The sequence below is a fragment of the Tamandua tetradactyla genome, chromosome 1, assembly GCF_023851605.1.
Source record: "Tamandua tetradactyla isolate mTamTet1 chromosome 1, mTamTet1.pri, whole genome shotgun sequence".
Lineage (NCBI taxonomy): Eukaryota > Metazoa > Chordata > Mammalia > Pilosa > Myrmecophagidae > Tamandua > Tamandua tetradactyla.
The window spans coordinates 134,580,912-134,599,949 of record NC_135327.1 but is presented as its reverse complement, the minus strand read 5'-3'; the positions used below and the strand labels follow the sequence as shown (position 1 = coordinate 134,599,949).

Below are 19,038 nucleotides of genomic sequence, written 5' to 3'. Positions count from 1 at the left end.
ATTATTACCTAGGGAAGAGGGGATATTTGTATCCATGTAAAAAAGAGAAATCCTATGGCCACTCACATATGCCCAGTGACAAGATACCAGGTTAGCTCATATCCTTTGACCTCAAGCTATTCTCTAAACTCATTTTATGGATAAGCTCTGAAGGACAGCACTAATCAAGCTAATCTATAAAGACTGGAAATTGTGTTTTCTTTTTCTTCTATTTTTAGATCCTGGCATTCAAGGAAATCTCTGTCATAATTCTAGTTGGATACAAGCTTAGGAAATAGATGTCTCAGTCTGAATTCCAGTAATAAAACATTAAGATATCAAAATGTCCACACTTCAACAAAAGATAACAAAACATATAACACAACACAACAAAATAAAAATTCAGACAAAGGAGTTTAAAACATTAACAATGAGGAGGACCAGACCTAGGACATATCAAAAACTTTTTAAACAATGATCCTAAATGTACCCAAATACCTAAATGAAAACATCAACAAAAAACTAAAGGAAATTAACAAAATGATAAATAAGCACCAAGACGATATCAACAGAGAGACGGAAATTATGAAAAGGACCTAAACAGGCCACAATAAGGGAAATTAAAAATTCCCCAAGGGGGTCAATATAAGATTGAAGCTGGCAGAATGAATAATCAAAGCATTGAAAGATAAGGGAATTTAATCATCCAGTCTGAGAAGTGTAAAGGATGAAGAAAGTGAACAGCTGAGGAACCTGAAAGATACCATCAAGCATTCCAATATACACATTGTAGGTGTCTATTTTGGTTTGCTAAAGCTGCTAGAATGCACTGTACTAGAAATGGAATGTCTTTTAAAAAGGGAATTTATTAAGTTACAAATTTACAGTTCTAAGTCTATGTAAATGTCCAAACTAAGGCATCCAGGTATAGATACCTTAATTCAAGAAAGTCTGATGGGTCTGGAGCACCTCTGTCAGCTGGGAAGGCACATGGCTGGCATCTGTTGGTCCCTTGCTCCTGGCTCTGTTGCTTTCAGCCTCTATTCCTGTGGGGGTTCCTCATTTTGCTTCTCTGGGGCTGGTTTTCATTCCTTGGTTTCCCTTGGCTCTCTCCAGGTTCTGGCTTGCTTAACATCTCATGGGTAGGCATAAGGCAATGTCTGTTGGGCTCCAACCATCTCCAAACTTCCAAATCTCTGTTCTTTGAAGCAGCTGTTCTCCAAGTGTCTATATCTGCTCTCTCTTGGCTCTGGCTCTCTCCAAAATTTTCCTCTTTTAAAGGATTCCAATAAACTAATCAAGACCCAGCTAGAATGGATGGAGTCACATCCCCATCTAATCAAAGGTCACATCCACAATTGAGTGTGGACATATACATGAGACAATCTAATCAAAATTTTCTGCCCCACAATACTGAATTAGGTTTAAAAAATGGATGTGCCTCACAATATAGGGAGGATTAAAACATGGCTTTTCTGGGATACATAACAGATTCAAAACAGCACAGTGCCCTAGAAGGAAAAAAAAAAAGGGAGAAAAGGGCAGACAAAATATTCAAAGAAATAATGGCTGAAAATTTTCCAAGTGTAATGAAAGACATGACTATACACAACAAACTCCAAACAATATAAACCCAAGTAGATCCACACCATGATGTAATCAAACTTTTAAATGCCAAAGACAAAGAAAAAAATCCTGAAAGCTACAAGAGAGAAGCAACATGCCACATACTAGGAGCCTCGATAAGATTAAGTCTGATTTCTCATTGGAAACCATGGAGGCAAGAAGGCAGTGGAATGACATATTTAAAATGCAGAAAGGAAAACCAAACAAACTGCCAACCATGAATTCTGTTATTCAACAAAGCTGTCTTTCAAAAAATGAGTGATAATCATTCCTAGCTAGCAAAAGCTTGAACATAATATGTAATCCTAGGCAAGATCTAAGAAGGGAAGAGAAATGGCACCAAAGGACATTACTGGGATGAATGAAGAAATTGGAATATGAACTTCAAGCTTCATACCAATGTTATATTTCTTAAACTTTATAAGTGCACAAAATAAATATCTTTGTTCTTAGGATGTCAACAGTATTAAATGTTCAAGGATGTATATGACCTAAACTAAAATTCAGAAAATGGTGTGAGAAACAGATAGACAGATAGATAGATAGATGGATAGATAGATGGATTGTTAGACCAACAGACAGACAGAATGATAGGGAAATGTGACAAAATATTAAAATTGGTGGATCTGGGTATCTGGGGGATAGGGGTATTTGGAGTTCTCTGTATGGGGTTTGTAGCATTTTTTCAATTTTTCGGTAAATTTTAAAGTTTTTAAAAGTAAAAATTTAAGAAAATTAATAAACATGGTATAATCCTTATAACACATTCTCTAAATGACAAAATCAGATATGGAAAACAAATTAATATTGCTAAAAGGTGTTGAGGAATAAGCGTGCAAAAACAAAGAGGTAGCATGAGTGAGTTCTTTTGTGACAGAACAGTTCTGTATCTTGATGCAATGGTTACATGAATTTATACACAGAATAAAATTACATAGAGCACTAAACACACACACACACACACACACAAACTTCGGAATGAAAGCTTAAAGAATAGTAAGACCTCAACAAGTTCTACAGTCCAGTTAACAGAAACGTACCAATGTCAGTTTTCTGATTTTGACTTACTTTAGTCGTATAAGATGTCATCATAGAGAAAGCTAAGTGGAAGGTATATGCAACTCTTTGTATTTTTATTTTGAACTTCCTGTGAGTCTGCAATTACTTCACAATAAAAAAAACTAAGGCAAAAAACGAAATAAAACAAAACTGGTTTTAAGAAAGATGACCTGTCAAAAGAAACATAGAATATCTAGACCATCTTTGGCTGTGTTATGATGATAAGGAACCTCAAACATATTTATATAAATATAATTTTTAATAAGACTAAAATTTCTGTAAGAGTAAGAGTAGAATGTTCCATATATATATCTAATATACATATATAATATATATATCTGATATATAATATATGCATATATATATTAGATCAACTCTAAATGCATACTATACAGATGTTTAGCATGAGATTAGATCATTTTCATGTTAGGATGTGTGTATGTGAAGGAAAGTCATTGCAATGTGGCTTGGAGTGGGTGGAGATGAATACCTACAAACTATGGAATCTTGGAAGACTATGTCACGGATAAAGCAGAGTTAAATAGTTCATGTGTTTTATGAAGGGAATATAATGTCCACGTTATTTAAGTGTTATTTAAAAGAAGGATAAGATGGACATTAAACAACCCTGAGATTTAAGAAATAGTCTACAGGTATCTGCATTTGTCATTTGGAAGCAAAGTTCTAATCACAGGCACCACAGCGAAACATGGGAGGAAAGGTAAAGGTGAGTTTTTTATTTGTTTGTTTGTTTCCTTATGAACAGGGAACCTTATGAAAAAGCAAACTTTCCAAACTCTTTTGTCTTGGCAGACATGAATGTTTTTATATTACATTACAACATGACACTCGGGTTTACTATCCAGAATGCAGATGATAATGGTCTTTATTTAATGCAATTAACCAAAATCCCCAAAATAATTAAGGTAACAAGAATTCTGGATAAGAAAGAACCACAGCTTTATAAATAATTTCTTCCACAGAATTTTAGGAGGATCAGACTTTGATCACACTTGCAAAATGCATGTAATATTATTAGAGGAACAATTTAATTCTCAATTATTTTATCTTACTAAATGATTGGACTGAAAAAAAATTTAAAGGCATTGATTAATCAATGACATGGATACAAAATTACAAACCTTAGGCCAAATAATGTAGTAATTAACAGCATTAGATTATATATTTAGAAAACAATTATAAAAATATAAGTAGAAGTATAAATTGAAGCAGTTTAAATATTTCATATGACTTGGTGAAGTGAATAGATATTTTTAAGGCTTTCTTTCCAGATTCTTCCTAAAATATTTTATTTTCATGAACTTGAAAAGTATGGAGATGGGAAAGTATTGCAGGGACAACAAATTAAAATATCTACAGTTCCTTTTCTAACAGTGCTGTTCATCAAATATGCTACATAGCAAAACAAGTGATTTTCTCCTTGAACACTGGAAGTACAATAAAATAGAATTTAAACAAAGAAAGTGTGCTGGTTTGAAAGGATGTATGGACCCTAGGAAAGCCATGTTTTAATTAAAATCCCATTTCGTAAAGGCAGAATAATTCTCATTCAATATTGTATGTTTGAAACCGCAATCAGATCATCTTTCTGGAATTGTGATTTAATCAAGAGTGGCTGTAAACTGGATTAGGTGATGACATGTCTCCACCCATTTGGGTGGGTCTCGATAAGTTTCTGGAGTCCTATAAAAGAGGAAACATTTTGGGAGATTCTGAGAGATTCAGAGAGAGCAAAGCAGAATGACATAGCCACAAGAAGCAGAGCCCACAGCCAGCAGCCTATGGAGATGAAGAAGGAAAACAACTCCTGGGGAACTTCATGAAACAGGAAGCCAGGAGAAGTTAGCAGATGACACCATGTTCACCATGTGCCTTTCCAGATGAGAGAGAAACTCTGACTGTGTTTGCCATGTGCCCTTTCACTTGAGAGAGAAACCCTGAACTTCATCAGCCTTCTTGAACCAAAGTATCTTTCCCTGGATGCCTTTGATTAGACATTTCTATAGACTTGTTTTAATGGACATTTTCTCAGCCTTAGAATTGTAAACCAGCAACTTATTAAATTCCCTTTTTTAAAAGCCATTCCATTTCTGCTATATTGTGTTCCAGCAGCTAGCAAACTAGAACAGAAAGCATTATTTATATTCAGCTTCCTGAGAAAACTCTTTTTTTTTCATCTTAACTAGGCACTCCTAAGGATAGTATCATAGAATAGAATTTTATAGTATGGAGAAGGGGAAATTGGATGAATCACATTTTACAAATGGATATTTTTACAAGAGTTATCAACAGTTTCTATTATACTTGTAAAACATATTGCCTGCTTTTGCCCACTCGTTTTTATTCAAATATCAGTTTCTCGATGACCATCTACTTAAAATTGCAATTCTCCTCCATTCCTTGGTTCTCACGACCCTTCTCATACTCTTTACTTTTTTTGCTTAGTTTTTGTCACATTCTAATCTAGATATTTTGCATACTTACTATATTAATTTATTTACTGTCTACCTACTGACATGAAAATGTAAATTTCACAGTGACAAGGAACTTTTTATCTACTTAATTCCTAGATGTATCCCAAATTCCTTGACCAATGTCTGTCAAATAGAAAGGCCTCAATTAATATTTGTGGAAATAATTATACTGAATTGAATCAGATATTTGGTCACTTTAACTCTTTGATTGAAAACATAGTAAAAACATAGGAAAATGAAAGCCCTAATGGAAAGAAGTAGTTATGTACAATCTTAGTAGTAATCAAAGAAATGTACTTAAACAGCAGTTAATAACACTGCAAAAATTATAAAATTGGATAATACACAGTATTGATGAGTTAGGGAGACAACAGTTTTATACAACGCTTAAAAATGTAAAAATTGATGAAATATGCATAGGATATTTTATTAATGTAAATTGCAAGATTAAATTTAGCACAATCTTTGATACAAAAATGCTATTAAGAACATATACAATTGAATAAATATAGAAAGTGGATGTTACTATATATTTTATACATGTGAAAAATAGAAACAAATTTCTAACAGAGGATGGCTTTGAAAAATTATTTTTATAGACAGGAATATTATTTAGCAATTTTTAAAAAAACGCAAGATATCCACTAAATGTTACCAAGTAAAGAGTTAAGAAAATAATTACTGAGGGAGGTACTTTAGAGTAGAATTTAAGGTCTGGGACTGTGCTCAGATTGCCTGGGTTTAAATCTCTGTTCCTTCACTATACAGTAGATGAAATAATGACAAATTACTTAGCTTCTCTAAACCTTAACGTATACATGTTTAAAATAAGAGTAAAATTAATGCTTATTTCAAAGGGTTGTCATCAAGGTAATATGATAAATTCCAGGTGAAACACTGAGCAAACTTTCTGAAATACTTTAATACTCAGTAAATGTTAGATGCTATTATTACTATTACATTTATTTGAACATATGTGACATGTGTGAGCAGTAAAATATAGAATGATGTATAATAAAACAATAATTGGGCTTAGAATTGTGTGACTGGCTTGCAGGTAATTTTTATGATGTATTTCTTTTTTCCATTTTTAAAGCCTTTTCAAATAATACCTGTTATTTGTGCAATAAATAAACAGACACACAGATATAAGAAATATGCAAAACACATGACCAACACATGTTATTGCAAGTTTCTGTTATTCTCTCCCACTAAAAATTAAGATTATATAATAATAATCCTATTCTCAAAGAATTAAACTGTTTTTAACCTCTTAAATTTAAGGGCCAGAGTATTTTCTTCTAAGGTCAAATTGGTCACTTAATATAGAATGGCCCTGTTCATTAAAAAGCAGTTCAAATGAAACACAAATTTCTCGATGTTTTGATTGACTAATAACTGTGGACCAAGAATCTAATCTTTGTTGAGTGCTTCCTGTATATGAGATACTTTATGTATTTTGTAATTTAATTCACTCTACAATCTAAAAAGGAGATACTATTTTCCCTATTTTACTAATAAGTTTACTATGTCAAAGTTTACCAAATTAGTAAATGGAGGGACTGAAGCCAATTCAAGCTGATCTGTCTGTAAAAGCTCATGGTCTTTCCAACATTCAGTATTGACATACAAGGCTCACTAATATAAACACTTGAAAAGGCTAAGAGTGAGTAGTCAAGAGAAGCAAAAATTATTCTTTGCAGGGTAGGGGTAGGAAAAGAATAATTGCATAAATATGTATAATGGATTGTTTCAGACGGCACAAGTATTGATAAAGAGTTTGAAATATCTCAATAGATACATCTAAATATATCAATTATCACATATATATTATATATATAATTAAATGACAATCATTAGTAAGATTAGGATTATCAGATATATTAAACATATCCATCTAGATAAGATACATAATCAAAATAAAATACTAAAGATAAAGGGAAGGAAAATAATACACCAAGAAAATAAACAGAGGATGAGGCAAGATGGTGGCTTACTGAGGTGTGGAGTTTAATTTGTCCTCCAGAATAGCTAGTAAAAATCCAGGAATGGTACAGAACAACTGCTGGGGGAACATCCAGTGGCCAAACACACAAAGTACACCAGTCTGGACCAAGTGGAAAAGCTGAGACCCCACACAGAACTGCAAATTACCCAAGCCATGGAGACTGGCATCCCTTCCCCACGGGCATGGCAGGCTGGTTCCCTGAGGGAAAAAAAACAGACTTTACTAGCAGCAAGGGCTTAGCTCAGGCTCCAATAATGGAATCAACTAAAAAATTCTGACAACTGAAATAGGTCCCCAGAACAGATAAACCTGGAATAAGCATCAAAGTTACTAGGAGTTTTTGCCCCAGAAGACAGGGGACAGGGCTAACAACAACAACAACAAAAAAAGGCTTTTGAGTCAGACAGTACAAAATACTAAAAAAGGGCTAGAACTCAAGAAAAGGGGGACACATAGAATGTGGAGATACATAGAGCCATGAACCAATTTAAGCTCTTGATTGACAAACTCAAGGAGCAGTGATCTGATCTGAAAAGACTTTTTTTTTTTTTTGCTTTTTTTCCCACTCCTTCCAGCTCATTAGATAGAACTGGAGGCACTCTCAGGCTCCAACACGGCCCCAGGCAAGCCTGTCTGAGAGACAAAGTAACTAGTCAGGTGAAAGGAGTTAATTACCTAGAGGATGTATCTTCCCCTAAGAGATAGGTGGCACCAAGCTCAAGTGGAATCCCTCCTTCAAGGAATCCAGGCCCCAGAGACTGGAAAACTGAAGCAATTAAAGCCATCCTACAACCTCACCTCTGTCTCAGCCATGTCCCCTGTATGGAGAGTCTGCTGAAGTTAAAGAACCATATCACTTCCCAACAGTGAGAAGTGAGCAGACAAGTGCAACATGCTGGACAGGATAGGAAAAGCCCAGAGTCTGGAGGCTTCATAGGAAAATCTAACAACCTGCTGGGTCTCGCCTTCAGGCTACTCTTTCCTTCTGTGATGTAGGCCTGTCTGGTCAGGGAAAATCTGGCAGGGGTCTATAATATCTGAGGAGACTCTCCTAAAAAAAGAAAGGCTCCATGTAGACAGGGTAAGAAACAGAAAAACAAGTACTGAAAAATTCTGATCAATTAAATAGAAACTATGCTAGAGGTCCAAAATAAGTTGAATGTCAAAGAACAGGTAGAGAACAAAGCCATCCAAGAAGAAAATCCAAGATAAAAGAGTGAAAACAACCTCCAGAATAAGCTATTTAAGGAAATCAAATGCCCCTAAATGCCAGCAAAAATAATGAGTCATATAAGGAAAACTGAAGAAATGGCCCAGTCAAAGGAACAAACCAACACTTCAAATGATATACAGGAGTTGAAACAACTAATTCAGGATGTTTCAACAGATGTGGAATATCTCATCAAGAATCAAATCAGTGTGCTATGGGAGGATATAAAGAAGACATTGGGTGATCCAAAAGAAGAACTCAAAAGTTTGAAAAAAACACAAATCACAGAACTTATGGAAATGCAAGGCACTTATGAGAATAGAAGAGATGGAAAACAATAGAGACCTGCAACAATAGATTTGAAGAGGCAGAAGAAAGGATTAGTGAACTAGAGGACTAGACATCTGAAATCTGACACTCAAAAGAAAATATAGGGAGGGTGCAATGTTGGTTCAGTGGTAGATGCTCACCTTCCATGCAGGATACTTGGGTTTAATTCCTAGACATGCACCTCCACCATTAAAACAAGAAAATAGAGAGAAAAGAGTGGAAAAAGATGAGTAGGGTCTCAGGGAACTGAGTGACAACATGAAGCACATGAATATAGTGTTGTGTGTGTCCCAAGAGGAGAAGAGAAGGAGGAAAGGAGGAGAAATTTTAATGGAGGAAATAATCACTGAAAATTTCCCATCTCTTATGAAAGACATAAAATTAGAGATCCAAGAAGTGTAGCACATCACAAACCGAATAGATCCAAATAGACATACTCCAAGATACTTACTAATCAGATTGTCAAATGTTAAAGAGAAAGGGAGAATTTTAAGCAAGCCATCACATACAAGGGAAGCCCAATAAAACTGTGTGGATTTCTTAGCAAAAACCATAGACGTGAGAAGGCAGTGGTATGATATATTTAAGATTCTAAATAGAAAAAATGCCAGCCAAAAATTCTATATCCAGCAAAATGTCCTTTAAACATGAGGGGGAGATTAAAATATTTTCAGACAAACAATCACTGAGAGAATTTGTGTCTAAGAGACCAGCTCTGCGAGAAATACTGAATGGAGCACTACAAGCTGAAAGGAAAAGGCAGGATAAGAGAGGTCAGAAGAAGAGTATAAAAATGAACACTATCAGCAAAGGTAAAAAGAGAAAAAATTAAATATGACATAAAAAGTCCAAAAGACGAAATGGTAGAAGAAAGTAATGCCTTTATAGAAACAACATTAAATGTTAATGGATTAAATTCCCAACAGAATATATGGACTGATAGAATGGATTAAAAAGCAGGACCTATCTATATGCTGTCTACAGGAGACTCATTTTAGATGCAAGGACAAAAAAAGGTTGAAAGTGAAAGGCTTTGAAAAGATATTTTATGAAAACAACAATCAGAAATTAGCTATACTAACATCTGACAAATCAGACTTCAAATGTAAAACAAAAGAGACAAATAATGACACTATGTATTAATAAAAGGAACAGTTCAAGAAGAAGACATAACAATCATAAATATTTATGCACTGAGCTTGAGTGCGCCAAAGTATATGAGGTAAACAGTGACAACATGGAGGGAGAAATACACACCTCTACCATAATAGTTGGAGACTTCAATTCCTTACTCTCATCAATGGACAGAATATCTAGATAAAGGATCAATAAAGAAACACATAATTTGAATAATATGATAAATGAACTAGACTTAACAGACATTTACAGAACATTGCACCCCACAATAGCAGGATACACATTTTTCTCAACTGCTTATGGATTATTCTCAAGGATAGACCATATGCTGGGTAACAAAGCAAGTCTCAATAATTTTTAAAAGATTGAAATAATACAAATACTTTCTCAGATGATAATGTTATGAAGTTGGAAATTAATAACAGTCAGAGGGTCAGAAAATTCACAAAAAATATGGAGGCTAAACAACATGCTCTTAACCTGTGGGTCAAGGAAGAAACTGCAAGAGAAATCAGTAAATATCTCAAGGCAAATGTAAATAAAAACACAATATATCAAAATTTATTGCATGCAACAAAGTCAGTATTAAGAGGAAATTTTATTGCCTTAAATGACTATATTAAAAAAGAAGAGAGAGCAAAAATTGAGGAGTTAATTGTTCACTTGGAAGAACAGTTCATGTGGAAGAACTTGTTAAAGAAACAAAATGAAAGAAATAATGAAGATTAGAACAGAAATAAATAAAACTGAGAACATGAAAATAATTGAGAAATTCAACAAAACCAGAAGTTGTTTCTTTGAGAAAATCAATAAAATCGATGGACCCTTAGCTAGGTTGACAAAGAAAAGGGGGAGGGAGAGAGAAAGAGAGAGAAGATGCAAATAAATAAAATCAGAAATGGAAGAAGAGACATAACCACTGACTCTGCAGAAATAAAGGAGGCAATGAGAGGATACTATGAGCACTATATGCTAATAAATTACACAACATGGATGCAATGGACAACTTCCTAGAAAGGCATGAACAACCAATATTGACTTGAGAAGGAATAGACAACCTCAACACACCAATCACAAGTAAAGAGATGGAATCAGTCATCAAAAAGTTCCCAAAAAAGAAAAGTCCAGTACAGATGGCTTCACATGTGAATTATACCAAGCATTCAAGAAAGAATTGTATCAATCCTGCTCAAATATTCAAAAAAAATGAAGAGGAGGGAAATCTAACTCATTCTATGAAGTCAACACCACCATAATACTAAAGTCAGACAAAGATACTACAGCTGTCTGTGTGCTGGGACTGAGCAAAGCCATTGAGGGTGGGGAAGGAGGGGGCAGGCAGCAGGCTGCTATGGCAGAGAACAGCAGTGCCCTGGCCAGGCAAAAAGGTGGCACAGGCCAGCCGGGAGTCAGAAGTTGCCATCCGGAGTTGCTGGGAGTCAGCATGACCACCGCCTGGAGGGTGCCCTGGCTGTAAGATGCCTCTGGCTGGTCTCTACACCTTCCCTTTCCACCCTTTTGCCCAGCTTTTCAGTTCCCTCCCCTGAGATATTGGCACCATGTCCAGTGCCCGTCTGGACCACCCTACCCACCTGAATGAGAGGGCCATGAAGCAGCAAACTGTAGCTGCCAGTCAGGGCTGGGACTCAGCCCACCTCCCTGTTCTGCATGACAGTGACAATTTGAAGGAAGATTAATGGGCACCCACCTTGAGATACCTTGACACCAAGCCCTGCAGTATGTCCAATGTACAGCAGAACTGCAACTCAGCCACCTCTGCTAATGAGTAGCCCCACACTGGCAGCAACCAGCTCCTCAAGACCATTGGCAAGGGTGACTTCACCAAGGTGAAGTTGGACAGCACATCCTGACCTGGAAAGATGTAGCTGTGAAGATCATTAAGGAGAATCAACAGAACTCCAGCCTCCAGAAACTGTTCCACAAAGTAAGAATAATGAGGGTTTTGAATCATCCCAACACAGTTAAATTATTTGAAGTAATCAAGACTGAGAAAACACTCTACCTTGTAATGGAATATACTACTGGAGGAGAGGTATTTGATTACCTAATGACTCATGGCAGGATGAAAGAAAAAGAAGTTCAAGCTAAATTCTGCCAGATAGTGTCTGTTGTGCAGTACTATCACCAGAAGTTCATTGTTCATGGAGACTTAAAGGCTGAAAACCTGCTCTTTGATGCTGATATGAACATTGAGATTGTAGACTTTGGTTTCAGAAATGAATTCACCATTGGGATCAAGCTGGATCCTTCTGTGGCAGTCCCCCGTAAGCTGCCCCAGAACTCTTCGAAGGCCAAAAATATGATGGACCTGAGGTGGATATGTGGAGCCTGGGAGTCATTTTCTATACACTGGTCAGCGGGTCCCTGCATTTTGATAGACAGAATCTCAAGAAGCCGTGACAACATGTGCTAAGGGAGAACTACTGTATTCTGTTCTACATGACCACCGACTGTGAAAACATGTTCAAGAAATTTCTCATTCTCAATCCCTGCAAGAGAGACACTTTAGAGCAAACCATGAAAGATCAATGGATGAACATGGGTCATAAAGATTATGAACTACAGCTTTCCATTGAGCCACTCCTAGACTACAAGGACCTCTGAAAGACAGAGTTGATAGTATTCATGGGTTACATCGGGGGAGAAATCCAGGATTCTCTGGTGGGCCAATAGTACAATTGATAGACACTTGTCTGCTCCTGGACTTCAAGACCCCAAGCTGGAGGGTGACACCATCTACTTGAAGCCCTAGCCATCAGCTAAACTGACCAATAGCAGTGTCCTTTTTCCATCCCACAAGGTGCAGTATAGTGTCTCAGCCAACCCCAAGCAGTGGCGCTTCAGCAATCAGGATGGTCCTGCCATTCCCACCTCTAATTCCTCCTTTAAGAAGACCCATAGTAACAATGGCCTGAGGAGGACTGGGAGACATGGCAGGGGCCAGCAGCACAGCCAAAGTGCCTGCCAGCCCACTGCCCAGCTTGGAAAGAAAGAAGTCCAGCCCTAACCCCTCTGTGAAGAGCATCCTCTCCACAAGCACAAATCAATGCAGAAATTCCCCACTTTTGGAGAGATCCAACCTTGACCAGGCCTCCATCCAGAATGGCAAAGATGCCCTAACTATGCCAGGGTCCTAGGCCTGCATGGCTTTTGCTTCCATCTCAGTCTCTGCAGCCTGGCCCCACCAGCACCAGAAATCTATGTCACATCCAGGAAAAGGTACCTTGGTTTAAGAAGGCAGATGACATTCTAGGTTTCACTCTCAGCTGGAAGGGCACATGGTGAAGTCTGCTAGCTTTATTTTCTGGCTTCTTGTTTCATGAAGCTTCTCCCAAGGGTGTTTTCCTTCTTTATCTCCAAAGGTCTCTGGCTGGTGGAGTCTGTGGTTCTCTCAGCATTCTGTCATGGTTTTGCAGCTCTTTCTTCATTCTCAAAAGGAACCCTCTCCAAAATGCCTACTCTTTTGCAGGATTCGAGTAAAGTAATTAAGACCAACATAGAATGGTTGGAGACACACCTCCATCTAATCAAGTTTAATACCCACAAGTAATTGAGTCACATCTGTCTGGAGATAACCTAATCAAGTTTCCAACCTATAGTGCTGAATAAGGATTAGAAGAAACCGTTGCTCCCACAAGACTGATTAGGATTAAAACATGGCTTTTCTAGGGTGCATAAATCCTTTCAAACTGGCACAGAAAGCATGCCCTAAATCACTAAAATTATCTTGAGAAAGCAAAATGAAATGGGAGGTTTCACATTACCCAATTTTAGAGCATATTACAAAGCTACAGTGATCAAAACAGCATGGCAATGGCATAAAGATATGATATCATAAACATATGATATCATTGGTCAGTATCTTTATGATACTGACCAATGGAATCAAATTGAGTGTTCAGAAATAGACCCATTCATCTATAGACTACTGATCTTTGATAAGGCAGTCAAGCCAACCCACCTGGGACAAACAGCCTCTTTAACAAATGGTGTTTGAAGAACTGGATATGCATACGCAAAAGAATGAAAGAGATCCATATCTCATACCCTATACAAAAATTAAATTAAAATGGATCGGTGTTAAGAGCATAAAACCTTTAGAGGAAAATGTAGGGAAATATCTTATAAATCTTTTAATAGGAGGTGGCTTCCTAACCTTACACCCAAAGCATAAGCAATGAAAAATGTAATAGATTAATGGGATCTCCTCAAAATTAAACACTGTTTTGCACTCAAGATCTTTGTGAGGAAAGCAAAAAAGGCAGTCTATGCAATGGGAGAAAATATTTGGAAACTACATATCAGATAAGGGTTTACTTCCAGAACATATAAAGAGAGTCTTCAACAATAAAAAGGACAAATAACCCAATTTTAAAATGGGCAAAAGACATTAACAGACACTTCTCAGAAGAGAAAATACAAATGGCTAAAAAGCACATGAAAAGATGCTCAACTTCTCTGGGTATTAGGGAAATGCAAATCAAAACCACAATGAGCTATCATCTGACACACACTAGAATGGCCATTATCAGAAAAAAAAAAAACAAAACAGAAAATGACAAGCGCTGGAGAGGATGTGGAGAAAGAGGCATACTTATTCACTGTTAGTGGGATGTAAAATACTACAAGCACTTTGCAAGGCAGTTTGGTGATTCCTTAGGAAGCTAAGTATAGAATTGCCATATGATCCAGCAATCCCATTTCTAGGTATATATTCAGATGACTTGAAGGCAAAGACACAAATGGACATTTGCACACCAATATTTACAGCAGCATTATTTATGATTGCCAAGAGATGCCCATCAAATGGATGTGTGGCTAAAGAAGCTGTGGTGTATACATATGATAGAATATTACACAGCTGTAAGATAGGATAAAGTCATGAAGCATGTAACAACTTGAGGGCATTATGCTCAGTGAAATTAGCCAGAAACAAAAGGGCAAATACTGTATGGTCTCACTAATATGAACTAACATTAATGAATGAACTTGGAAAATTGAAGTTAAGAACATAGGTTATCAGGAGATAGAAATAGGGTAGAGATTGGGCAACTGGTGCTGAAGGAATACAGATTGTGCAACAGGACTGATTATAAAAACCCAGAAATGGATAGCACAATAATACCATACTGTAAAACAATAATACAAGTACACTGAATGAAGCTGAATGTGAGTATCATAAAGGGAGAAGGGCTGGGGGCACATATGAAACCAGAACGAAAGACAATGGATAAAGTCTGAGATGGTATAACTTTGGAATGCCTAGAGTAAACAATGATGGTGATTAAATGTACAAATAAAAAACATTTTTGCATGAGGGAGAACAAATGAATGCCAAGATTGCAGGGTGCTGAAAATAGATGGTATACGTGAAAAAGTACAATCCATGCAAATTAGGGTCTATAGTAGACAGTAACACTGTACTATGTTTCCACTGAATGTAACACAAACATTATGCCAAAACTAAATTTCAAAAGGCAGGGGGCATGGAGGAGAGGTATGCGTTATTTGTGGAAGAAGAAGAAATATCTTCATATAGATTATGGTGGCGAAGGAATGTCTACACACTTAGGTTGAATTGTATGATATGTGAATAAAACTGTTTAAAAATGCACAGAGAGAATTAAGTGCTAGAGAAAATGCAGAGAAAGAGATGTATCTATCCACTGTCGGTAGGGAAACTAAAAGGTGTGGCCTCTTGGAGGGCAGGGTGGTGGTTCCACAGGAGAATTGGGGTGGGGTTGCCATATGATCCTGAAATCCCATTGCTCAGTATATACCTGGAGGAACTGAGTATGGGGACAGGAATGGACATTTGTATACTGGTGTTTATGGCAGTAGTGTTCACAATCCACAATGGATGGAGGTGGCTTAAGGGTACAACAACTGAGGAATGGAAGGGGGAATTATGGTGTATAAATACAAGGGGCTATTGAGCAGCTACAAGAAGAAATGAATAAGTTGTGAGGCATGCAACTAGATGAATGAACCTTAAGGACTGCATGTTGAACCAAACGTTAGGAACAAATAGACAAATATTATCATGCCTCAATAAATCTCCATGGCAATGTGGGACAAAAATCCTGGGATGAGCTGGGACCTGGCATCAGGGGACTGAGAAAGCCTTCTTGACCAAAGGGGGAAGAGAGAAATGAGACAGAATAAAGTTTCAGTGGCTGAGAGATTTTAAACAGATCAAGAGGTTATCCTGGAGGTCATTCTTACCTATTATATAGATATCCCTTTTTATTTATGGTGTATTAGAGTGGCTGGAGGGAAGTACCTAAAACTGTTGAGCTGTGTTCCAGTAGCCTTGATTCTTGAAGATGACTGAATAAAGATAAAAATTTTACAATGAGACTGTAAAACCTTGTGTCTGTTGCTCCTTTTCCCAGGGTAGAGACAGATGAGTAAAAAAATGGATAAAAATAAATAAATAATAGGGGGACAAAGGGTAAAATAAATCGGGTAGATGGAAATATTAGTGGTCAATGAGAGGGAGGGGTAAGGGTATGGTACATATGAGGTGTTTTTTTTTTTTTTTATTTCTTTATGGAATGATGCAAATGTTCTAAAAAAAATGGTGATGAAAGCACAACTACGTGATGATATTGTGAACCTTGATGGTACATCATGTATGGAATGTATGTGTGTGAAGATTCAAAAATGAATACTAGTGAAGCTGTAGTAAGTAGCTCAGATCTCACAAATTGGACACTTGATACTGATACAGGAAAAAGCTGACTATGAGGAAATAATTCTGAATTTGCAAGCACCTGATAACATTGACTCAAAATACATATGGTCAAACTTAAAATAAGGATAGATAAATAATCCAGAACCACAGGCTAGATTTTTAACTAACTTCTCATTTACTGATTGATCAAGCAGAGAAAAGAATTAGTAATGTTGAACACCACAATCAGCAAGCATGATATGTTGGTCATTTATATGGTTCTGTACTCAATAATCAGAAAATTAACATTGTTTTTTAAAGCAGAATGAGACGTTTTTATTAAAACATGTTTAGGTGCCAGGCTGTAAAGCAAGTATCCACAAATAGTAATAAACTAACATCATGCAAATGATGTTACCTGACTACAACGTTTTCACAGATAGCATGCATATCCAAATGTATGTAACATATTTTTACATGACATATCTAAAGTACAGCAAATGTGAACATCAGTTTAAATTTAGTGGTGTTTCTTACATTATAAAAGTTTACAAATTTTACTGCATGTCGTTATTTTTCCTATTAAGAAAGAGCTGTGAAAGACAATTGTTTTAAAGGAGGTGTGAAAAATCATTGTATATCCAATGATTTGTTTAACTACAGAATGCTGCCTTAAAAAGTAGCCTGTCATTCGCAGCATTCAGTAAGAACCTAGGTAGCTACTGATCAGTTATATATAATATTTTCCTACAGTTAGTAAAGGATTGGATTAGCTAATACTTAAAATCTTTTAAGAATTTTATATTAAAAATATGATTTTGTCCAGTTGTAGTTTATATATTTTTATCTTTACAACATTTTCTATATCCAGAAATATACCTACACCCTACTTCATTGGGGAACTTATTTAACAATAGCCTTTTTAGCAAATGCTGTAAATTATATTTTAAAAAATTTGGTTCCTTTTTGCTTCAATGCTTGTCTCATTCATTACTTATATTAGCAAGTAATGGCCAAACACAGACCAAGAATATTATGTAATGCCTGAAAATTTTCAGAGATAAAAAATTCCACTAGTACTGAATGAATGCATTGAAACTATGTTTAATATAAACAGAAAATAATTTGAACAATTATTTTACTGCTATGATACTTTAGTTAATACTTGAGAAAGTTGAGAGCCTATAGTTAGTGGTTTTTCTTTGTGATTTGTGAGCAGATTATTTAGCCCAATGTGCCAAAGAAATCCAATTTCTATTTAATTATTGATTCTATCAGCTTTAAATAAATGGTGAAAGAATAATGGGAAATGGAGCACTTTTCATTTTATGAAGGGAAACAGATCATTTAATTTTCCAATCTCCACACTAACAGATTAATTAATACCATATTTGATAAAATAAGGAGAATCCAAGGCTTACTTCAAATTGAATAGGTTCTCAGCATAAGCAACCACCTAGAGCTGAAACAATATAACTTTAAAATAATTACTTATTTCCCAGTAGAATTTTGGATTACATTAGAAAAATATATGTAAGAATTTTGTTATTCTAGGAAAAGAAAATTAGTATTGGGTTACATACTGGTTATATATGGACTACCTAAGCATGATATTTAAAAGCATTTTCTAAACATTAGAATAACAAAGTTTTAAGGTTAAAACATAATTTAAGTATCATTTACTAAGGATTCTATAAGTACTCACTTAAAATATTTTTAAGTACATTAATTCATAACATGGTAAGTTGTCAATATTATTCTCTCTATTCTTTTTCTAAAAAAAGCTGTTTTATTGATAAATAGTCACATATCTTACAATCCATTCAAGTGTACAGTCATTGGTTTTTAGCATATTCAGAGTTGTGCATTCGTCACCACAATCAATTTTAAAACATTTTCATTACTTCAAAAAGAAAAATCCAATACCCCCTTTGCAGTCACTCTTCAATTCCTTTATCCTTACCCATCCCTACATAGCAACTAATTTATTTCTGCCTCTCTCGATTTATTTATATTTACATTTTATATAAAGAGATTTGTACAATATGTAGTACTTTAAGTCTGTTTTTTCACTTAGCATAATGATTTTTAAAAATTATTTTTTTTAATGAGAGAAATTGTAAGCTTACAGAAAAATCATGTAAAAATACAATGTTCATTAAGTAAAAAAGATCCCTTTATGGTAGACACTCTGCATTAGTGTAATATTTGTTACAATTGATGAAAGAATATTAAAATAGTACTATTAACTATACTCCATAATTTATATTAGATGTATTTCCCTCAAAAAAACTATTATTAACACTTTATATTATTTTTATACATTTGCTACAGTTCATGAAAGAACGTCCTTATATGTGTGCTATTAACTCTAGACCGCTCTCCATAACAGTATTCACTGTGTCATACAGTCTCATGTTTTATCTTTTAACTCTCATTTTAGTAACATACCTAACCCAAACTTCCCCCATTCAACCACGTTCACATACATAATTCG

General features: G+C 35.6%; 1 protein-coding gene and 1 pseudogene across 1 annotated transcript in view; one reads left to right on the top strand and one right to left on the bottom strand.

Moving 5' to 3' along the window:
- The window catches only part of PCLO (piccolo presynaptic cytomatrix protein), a 440,945-nt gene that overhangs the window by 255,316 nt on the left and 166,591 nt on the right, over positions 1-19,038 (bottom strand). The window lies entirely within an intron of this gene.
- On the top strand, positions 11,584-12,872 carry LOC143679174 (serine/threonine-protein kinase MARK2 pseudogene; annotated as a pseudogene).